The sequence below is a fragment of the Oryx dammah genome, unplaced genomic scaffold, assembly GCF_014754425.2.
Source record: "Oryx dammah isolate SB20612 unplaced genomic scaffold, SCBI_Odam_1.1 HiC_scaffold_10, whole genome shotgun sequence".
Lineage (NCBI taxonomy): Eukaryota > Metazoa > Chordata > Mammalia > Artiodactyla > Bovidae > Oryx > Oryx dammah.
Window position 1 is genome coordinate 22,042,454 of NW_024070194.1, and position 9,207 is coordinate 22,051,660.

Consider the following 9,207-nt stretch of genomic DNA (forward strand, 5'->3'; position numbering starts at 1 on the left):
GAGATATTAAGTAACTTTAATACTAAATAATGTTACATATGTGATTTCTACAGAATGAGCTCCAAGAGCTATTAAATAAGAAAAGCAAAATGCACAAGTGTGTGCTCTCATTCAAGTTAAAGAGGAAAGAGGTAATGTATACTCATGAATACCTTTATACATACATAGACTATTGCAGAAGACACAGAAGTTAACAGCATTTGGGACTGGGAAGAAAGCTGAGAGGTCTGGGTCAGGGGAACACTTTTCACTATATTAACTTTCTTATTCTATTATTTCAATGCATACCTTTTCAGTTTAAAGAGCTAGTTAAGCTGTATTATTATCCCCTGAAATCCATGGTGACAGTCCAGAAGTCATTAGGTTTTCTGGGATTTGTATTATTCTTATAATCCAGCAATAACTGTTGAATCTTCTGATTTTTGGAAATAATGCTTCCCATTTACATGGTCTATAAACCGGATACTAACTTCACATATCCAAATGATAAATATTTTCTTTGTTAATGTTTCTGCATAAAATCCTGTGTATTGACCTAATAAAAACTTTGAAAGCAAAGTTAAAAATAGTAATAACTGTTAATTACTGAATACTTATGACAAGCAGACACTGTGTAGTGTTTTCATGTATTAAGTCCACTAAATTCTCACAGTAACTCTATAAAGTGGGTACTATTATTAATTTCACAGATGAGGAAACTGAGGCACAGAGAGATTTACTATTTGTTCATGGTCATACACATAAGTAGCAGAGCCAGGATTTGAACTCAGACAAGCCCTAAAGGGAGTGTCCTTATCCACCACACTATCCACTGCCTCTCCTATTTGCTTAAAAATAGATATTTATGTAGATCAATATCAAATGTCAAGGAGCGAGAGACAATACTACTTAGATAATAACTTCCAAATACTGATTGTGTACTACAGGCCAAGCATAAGCACTGTACTAGGCACTTCATATAAATTATCTCCTTTAAACTGTATTAACAAAACAGAAAGTAAATATCATCATCACTGTTTTACAAATAAGGAACTGACTCAGCTACTCCCTGGTGGCTCAGACAGTAAAGAGCCCACCTGTAATGTGGGAGACCCAGGTTCGATCTCTGGGTCGGGAAAATCCCCTGGAGAAGAAAATGACAACCCACTTCAGTATTCTTGCCTGGAAAATCCCACGGACAGAGGAGCCTGGCAGGCTACAGTCCACGGGGTCACAAAAAGTCGGACATGACTGAGCGACTTCACTCAGTTCTTCCAGGATCCAAGCTACTCCAGGATCACAAACTGGCAGGTAGCAGTATTGAGTTATAAGACTCGGTCTATAGGATTACAAAATCTGAGGTCACTACAATATACAGGGTTTTCCTATCAATATTCCTTCAAAAATGAGGAGCCTGTTAGACAAATACAAAAATAAACTATTCTCTATGGAAAAATTAAGCATTTTTAACAAGTTTTGCAAAAAGAACACCCTGGTAAATTAAAAATCCTATTCTAAGTATACCAAGAAAGCTCGGAGTGGAATCTTCTCATCAACTAAAACATCACCCCTTAATTTCTCTTTTTCTAAGTTTGTATTCTTGCATATAAATTTTTGCTGTAAACAAGATGGAGGTTTGTCTGAATCTCTCAGTGAATAGTTCAGAGTAAAAGGGACTACTCAAGCATCAGAAGGAGGGATGTGCTCTGAAGTCTAGAACTGCATTTGATCAGTAGGGGTTAAAAGGCAAAGGGGGCTCAAACCTAAATATGCCTAATATTTATGTAGGTTAAAAATTTTTAATGAAAATACTAACTTTTAAAAAAAATCTCTTTTTCAAAAAATCTTCTGAGTCATCTTTTAGTCTAGTACACCCCTCTACCCCACTACCAAAAAAAAAAGGAACAAATAAATATATATCCATTGAGAAGTCTGACTCTCCTCAATAAAGAGTGACTGCACAAGTACATGAACAAAACCAAAAGTAACTACTGGCAACTGCTAGCTTCATTACAGCGCCTCTCCCACAAATATTAGAATGTAAAACCTTCAAAAACTAAAAGCCTTGTGGGAAATGAAACAGGCTAAAGCCAACTGTTTAATTGAGAGCCCCAAGCAGGGTGGAACTGGATGCCTTCCTGCACCCCTTAATCAAGATTGAATTTCTGTCAACAGGTTTCACTGAAAAAAAAAAAAAAAGGCACATGCGTCAACCACATTCCCCAACACAAATCAAGCTGCCGCAAGAGAATCGGCTTCACATTTCAAAATTACCTGAATCCACCACAGCTTCAGACTCCTGCAAAACTAAATATTCTGTGTGAAGAAATAGCTCTTCCTGACTAATAATCCTATGACAGACCTGAGGGAAAGGCTTCTCCTACATTATGAACTAGTTAGGTTCCTTTGAAAACCCCCTATTGAGTGCCATCCATCATATCACATAGCTTATTCTTGTTTCCAAAAAACAAAGTCTGAAAAGATACATATAATCCTTCCCCATAAGGAACTCACAGTTAACTGTGACACAGGGTGATCTTTGCAGTAATGAGGGATAAACAAACAGCACTGTGGAAGTGCAGAAAAGGAGGCTACACTTTATGGATGAAGGAGGGTCAGAGAAGATTTGCTGGTGGAAGTGATACATAAAAGATACAGACAGACATGCAGAGTTCTGCAAGTTAAAGATGAATACTAAAAGGGAACCCTCTTACACTGTTGGTGGGAATGCAAACTAGTACAGCCACTATGGAGAACAGTGTGGAGATTCCTTAAAAAACTAGAAATAAAACTGCCATACAACCCAGCAATCCCATTGCTGGGTATAAACACTGAGGAAACCAGAAGTGAAAGAGACACATGTACCCCAATGTTCATTGCAGCACTTTTTATAACAGCCAGGACACGGAAGCAACTTAGATGTCCGTCAGCAGATGAATGGATAAGAAAGCTGTGGTACATATAAAAAGCCATTAAAAAGAATACATTTGAATCAGTTCTGTTGAGGTGGATGAAACTGGAGCCTAGTATACAGAGTGAACTAAGCCAGAAAGAAAAACACCAATACAGTATAATAACGCTTATATATGAAATTTAGAAAAATGGTAACGATAACCCTGTAGACGAGACAGCAAAAGAGACACAGATGTATAGAACAGTCTTTTGGACACTGTGGGAGAGGGCGAGGGTGGGATGATTTGGGAGAACAGCACTGAAACATGTATATTATCATACATGAAATGAATCACCAGTCCAGGTTCGATGCATGATACAGGGTGCTCGGGGCTGGTGCACTGGGATGACCCAGAGGGATGACATGGGGAGGGAGGTGGGAGGGGGTTCAGGATGGGGAACACATGTACACCCGTGGCAAATTCATATCAATGTATGGCAAAACCAATACAATATTGTAAAGTAATTTAGCCTCCAATTAAAATAAATAAATTTATATTTTTAAAAAAATAAAAATAGAATACTAAAAAAAAAAAAAAGAATAGGTTAGAATCACCAGAGAGAAATGCAAGGGTAGCTTAACAAAACCTTATTTTCAGACTTGAAGTGAACCAATAAAGACTGTTAAGTAAAGATGTTCTATCAAAAATTTTACTCTATTGATCTACTAAGAAATGTTCACTGAATAAATTCTTATAGGATTAAAAAAAAAAATAAAGATGAATACTGACTTTTTCTAGCAGAAGAAATAAATGGAAAAGGAAAACACATACTGGGAAGCATGCAATTGAGAAAGATTGTAAAAGAAGCAATGTAACATATTTCCACATTCAACTGAAATTAACCTCCATGGCTCCCTGTCTCTCTTCACTCTCCAACCAAAAATAACCAGCCATGACAAGCTCTATAAATCAATAGGTGCAGGTTCAGAGCAGGGTGGAGGAAAGCTGGAAAAGGGTGCATTCTAAGCAAGGCTGAAATAGCAGACCAGCAGCTCCTGAGCAAAACAAAGACTTTGGTGTGATAGATGATCTCAAGTACCTCACAGTTCACTTGTGAACTGTCTTGCCTCGTTCTATTAGAGGAAAATCATAAGTTAAATAAATGGTAATACAATAGAATAAACAGAGTAAGTCAAGACCTCATTAGAAGTGTAGTTAAGTTAAAATGGTCCCATCCCAGGCAGTGCCATTTCCCCAGGGACACCCTCTCCTATTTCCACAAGGGATAAGAGATCTTGTTACACTACCACAAGTTAGAGTTGAGTTATTTTCATCTTACCCAGGGAGAAAATACCTCCATTCTTTTTTTCTTTTTTTCCTATACATAGGATTAGCAAGAGACAGCAAATGGCAACATAATCCAGACTGCAATTTTAATTGTTAATCAAAGTCACAAACCAAGTCTGAAGGAAGTTAATGGACTTTGTGTTTCCACATTTGTTTGCTAACTTCTATGTTGAAATCAGATCTGTTTACAGAAACAGATCTATGAAGCTTCCAAAATTGGGTCAATTTAAAATCCAATGACAATCTCTCACTGTCCAAGCACTTAGAAGTCAGCACAGGACACAAGGACATTTGTTCTAATTCATCACTGTCCAAAAATCTCAAGCAAACACATTTTTCTATCACTTTCCTTCCAAACTTTCATATTTCATTTTTGAATGATTACAAATTCAGTTCCACTTTTTTTATTCATCCACAGAACTCTATAAACCATAATTCACTTTTACATAACTAATAGAACCTGGATAGAAATCAAAGATGCCATTTACCTCTCGGCCAAATAACAACTCTTACCTTTACCAAAGTGTTCTGATGTTCCAAAAGTAAGTAGCTAAGAGACTTTGTAAGGGCTGACAGTGGGGCTATAGGAGGTTACAATCCTAGTCAAATCTCACTCAGTCTTATAGAGAATGATATCCCTCAAAAGGTGTCTGGTTTGGAAAGCAGACACCCCAAAAAGTGATTACCAATGAGGTGGCAAGGGGTGAGATAGACAGTGACAGGGTTGGAAGATTTTGAATGCTAAATTTTTTTTATATTACTTTGACTTTTGCACCTCGTGAATCTAAATATTAAATATTTTAGAAATATAAAATTGTGTCTATGTGACGTACACTGTCAGTGGATAGGTAAATCAGCACAATTTTCCTATGAGGCAATTTGGTATTTTGTACAAAAGTCTTAAAAATATGCATTCTTTTTGACCAGTGATTTCACTGGGTAAAATACTACAGCAGAACCATATAATGGAATAATATATTAGCCATTAAAATTATGTTACAGAAAATTTTAATGAATGACAAAATTTTCATAGCCTAATTATAAAGTGGAAAAAAATGATAAGTTATTAGTGCATGATTTCTTAAAACCAAATATACATTACCCACCCCACCCCCCAAAATTGGAAGGAAATCTACCAAAATGCTAGCCATAATTTATCTGAGAAGCAGGATAGTGGGTGACATTATTTTCTTTTCCATATTAAATAAATTTTCTTCCAAAATGTTATTATAAAGATGAATGAAAATTATTCAAATAATTTTTAAGCTTTAGCAGTCCCCTTAGTTTTCAATGTAACACTGTGAACACAGCCTTACCTGTGGTTTAATCCAGTCAGTACCCTTGACTATAGACTTTATTCAAAGTTGCAATATACTCTTTCACCTCTCTTCTGAAATTCTGAAGTCCAGAAGATACTTCTTTTCCAGAATCTGAAAGAAGATGAAACAAGTTCAAGTTCTTTGTAGCAAAAAAGGTTAGCAGAGAACAGAAGGGGTGGTATAAAACACCAAGGATAACCATGCTTAAAACCAGAGTACTTCTGAGAGCTAGGGTCTAAATAGCATGATGCCCCCTAAACGTCAAACTTAACAGATCGTTTTGTTAGTGTAAAAGTGTTCCTAAAGCTTTTAGGGTATATGTGCTATGCCCCTGTGTTTTTGCTTGTTACATACTTCCACTTCAAAGCAACCTCTCCACAGCCTGCAACTGAGGAACACTAACGTCAAGGGGTCAATAGTGTGTGTCCTATTCAAATATCAGGACAAAGAGTAGGCACACTGTATACGAAAAAAAATTTTCTACCTTTCTAAATTTAAAAAAGTAGAAACAGCATTTTATAAAAAACATTTCTAAAGTCTGCTCCTACATACAACTTTATACCTTTCTCACTAACCTTTAATTTCCCCCAATCAAGTTTCTTTACGCAAACAAACAAAAACAGAACCTCTTCCAGTTACCTATACTTTCTTCCACAAAATACCTTGGCAGGTGAACTTTCTCAAACACAGATCTATTCACAGAATTGACTGGGTTGTTCAATGTCCCTGGAGTAAATTCTGCTTCCTACCTTTACCCGTGGCAAAGAAAATTCGTTTGCCAAAGGACATTTAAATCTCTCCTCCTGGGGACTTCCCTGGTGGTCCAAAGGTTGGGAATCTGTCAATGCAGGGGACATGGGTTTAATCCCTGGTCCGGGACCTAGGATGCCACATGCCATGGAGCAACTAAGCCTACAAGCCACAACTACTGCAGCTTGCATGCCTTAAGGTCCTCAAGAGAAGACACCCGCACACCACAACTAGAGAAAGCCTGAGCATAGCAAAATGAAGAGCACATGTGCCGCAATGAAGATGCAATTCAGCCATAAACTAAAGACTTAAAAAAAAAAATTCTAAAAAGAAAAAAAAACCCACAAAACTCTCCTCCTCCTTTCCTTCCCAACAATTCCAAAAGAATTAGGGAAAGGCTAAAAAAAAAAAAATACACATAGGAAATATGTGAGAACTCTGACTCTCTCCTGGTGCCTATATAAGAAATAAAGGACCATCTAGTCACCTACTGAAGCTTAATTGCAGCTACAGGATAAGGTAACTTTATTAAGGTCAGAATGCACAGACTTAAGCATAAGGCTGGCTAAAATAACTATTTTATTTAAATGACTTGAAGGTTTAAACAAATTTATCAACCTAATTCAATATACTCAGTTTTTCATACCTGAAATTTTGTAGTCAATTTAAGATAACACCTTCTTGCCTTTCCAATTCAACAGATACTGAATGGGTGGTTTCCATGCACCAAGACTGCCCTGGTTCCTAACTGAACTCCATCAAGAGCAGTTTGTGTCCCCCCTGCTCCCCAAAGCCACCTTGGCCTGTTTTAAGCCTCAACAATCTCCCTTACCTCTAAACTGCCATGAGCTTACAATACAAAAACTAGAATATGCAGATGCTATCTTGTCTTGTTCTAATTGTCACTTGTCAATTTGAATCACTTTTGTCCTCAAGCATACCAGAAACCCTTTGACTGTACACATACAGTATCTTACACCAATCTTAGCACAGAGTATAACCTCAAAGATCAATTAGCTAAGTGAGTTGGGAGTCACAGTAATTTTTATCCCAAGAGTGACAACCTAATACTGAACTGACACACCCACAGTACAAAAGCAAACCAACCAACCAAAGGGACTCAAGTTTGATTTCGGGGTTGCTTGACAGGGGGTGTGATACACTGAGGCCGCAACACAAAAATATCCTTAGCATTGCAGCAAATAGTTCGAATTTTGACATCTCATGAGACAATTTCAAAGACAGGCCATAGATTATCAAGACAAGGTAAGGCTGAATCAGGGCAAACTCCCAAGTGATGGTCTTAAAGCAAAATCTGTAGAGCACTCAGATGCTATCTTGTCCTAAGCAGGACTGATTGGAAGTTCTTGGTACCTAAGTACTAGAAAATTGTGAGAAAAACAAACCATTAATGAAGAAAACAGGAGAAGGAAATGGCAACCCACTCCAGTATTCTTGCCTGGAGAATCCCGTGGACAGAGGAGCCTGGTGGGCTGCCGTCTATGGGGTCGCACAGAGCCCGACACGACTGAAGCGACTTAGCAGCAGCCGCAATGAAGAAAACAGGAAGAAAAACAATTCTACAATATTATAATCTGGTTCACTTTTTCTTTCCACTCCAATCTGTTAAGTGTCTTAGGACAGGAAATTAGAAAGGCAATAATACCTAGTGATGCACACAAAGGGGGAGAGCTGATAAAACCGAAGGAATTTTAAATCCCCCAACAGAAAGTTAACTCCAAGTCGAATTACACGCCTTCAATTATGTTCTCACTTCCTTTACCTTTCTATTTTACAAAATAGTTATGAGATGCAGTTGTTTCGTGGCCACACCTGTTTTCCTCCACCAAACGCCAGACGTCCTGAGGGCGGGCTACTGTATCACCCATTTCTAGAAATTTATCTAGATTACGGGCCTCATTTCCCCTCCTATAAAAGAGGGCTAAGACTAAGACTAGCACCGACTTCACTGGCTTGGGAAGAAAATCAAATGAGAAAATACACAGTGCTGAGTCCAGTAAACGCTTATTGTCTGTGTGCTGGGTAATAATATAATTGTCATTAGCCTTAGCCCACAGCCTCGCCCTAATTCCTCCTTCTATTTCCCACGCTGGCCTCCGCCTCTACCTGCAAACACAGCCTGCTAGACCCGGTCTGCCGAACTTCACGGGGAAATCCTGTCGCGAAGGGAAGGGAGGCCGGAAGCTCCGCTCCTGCTCCGCGGGTCAGGGCGGCACCCCCGCAGTACACCTCCCAGGAGCTGCGCCCTCCACGCGGAGAGACTCCAGTCGCTTGAAATTAGGGTGAAGACCGCCGGGCGCCCCAATTGCTCCTCTTCCCTCCTCACTGCTCACCTCAGCCCAGCGCTGTCAACCGACCGCCGCGAAGACCCGCCGCGGGACTCATTCAGTACCGTTGAAAAATTTGAACGCAGACTCTGCACAAACGCACCAATCAGCGTGCCGGGAACCGGCAATTCCAGCCTTCCGATTGGCCCCTTAGATCCTGTCGACGCCGGAAGTCAGGGTGGGGGACAAGCAAACAACCGGCCCCGAAGGCTTCTGGGAAATGTAGTGTAATTGCGAGAGCCGGTTGCAACAACTCGACGAAGGAAGTTACTACAAAGCCCAGAATGCTCCGCTACAAACTATTTGGGATAGGTGGTTAAAAATCCGCCTGCCGATGTAGGAGACAGAAGAGATTCTGGTTCGACCTCTGGGTTGGGAAGATCCTCTTGAAGAGGGCTTGCTGGAGAATCCCATGGACAGAGGAGCCTGGCGGGCTAACGTCAAAGAGTGGGACACGACTGAAGCGACTTAGCACGCACCCAGCAATGCAACAGAGGCTGGCCCTTAGATTCTTTGCCAACTGTGGAGTCTCTCAAACTTTTCATCCAAATCCACCCCCGGATGTTAGTG

At 39.5% G+C, this 9,207-nt stretch overlaps 1 protein-coding gene across 9 annotated transcripts in view; it reads right to left on the reverse strand.

Annotated features, from left to right (window-relative positions):
- The window catches only part of TPX2 (TPX2 microtubule nucleation factor), a 55,027-nt gene extending 46,281 nt beyond the window's left edge, over positions 1-8,746 (reverse strand). For 3 of the 9 annotated variants that reach the window (XM_040247591.1, XM_040247595.1, XM_040247599.1), the window contains exons 1-2: positions 8,644-8,746; positions 5,537-5,650 (exon numbers count right to left, since the gene is read on the reverse strand). The gene's annotated coding sequence lies outside the window, so the exon portion shown is untranslated. Of the gene's footprint in view, positions 1-4,212; positions 4,674-5,536; positions 5,651-8,072; positions 8,219-8,416 lie in introns of those variants that run through there. The other 6 variants (XM_040247592.1, XM_040247598.1, XM_040247593.1 and 3 more) reach the window with 5 other exon arrangements.
- Between the last annotated feature and the right edge of the window lie 461 nt (positions 8,747-9,207).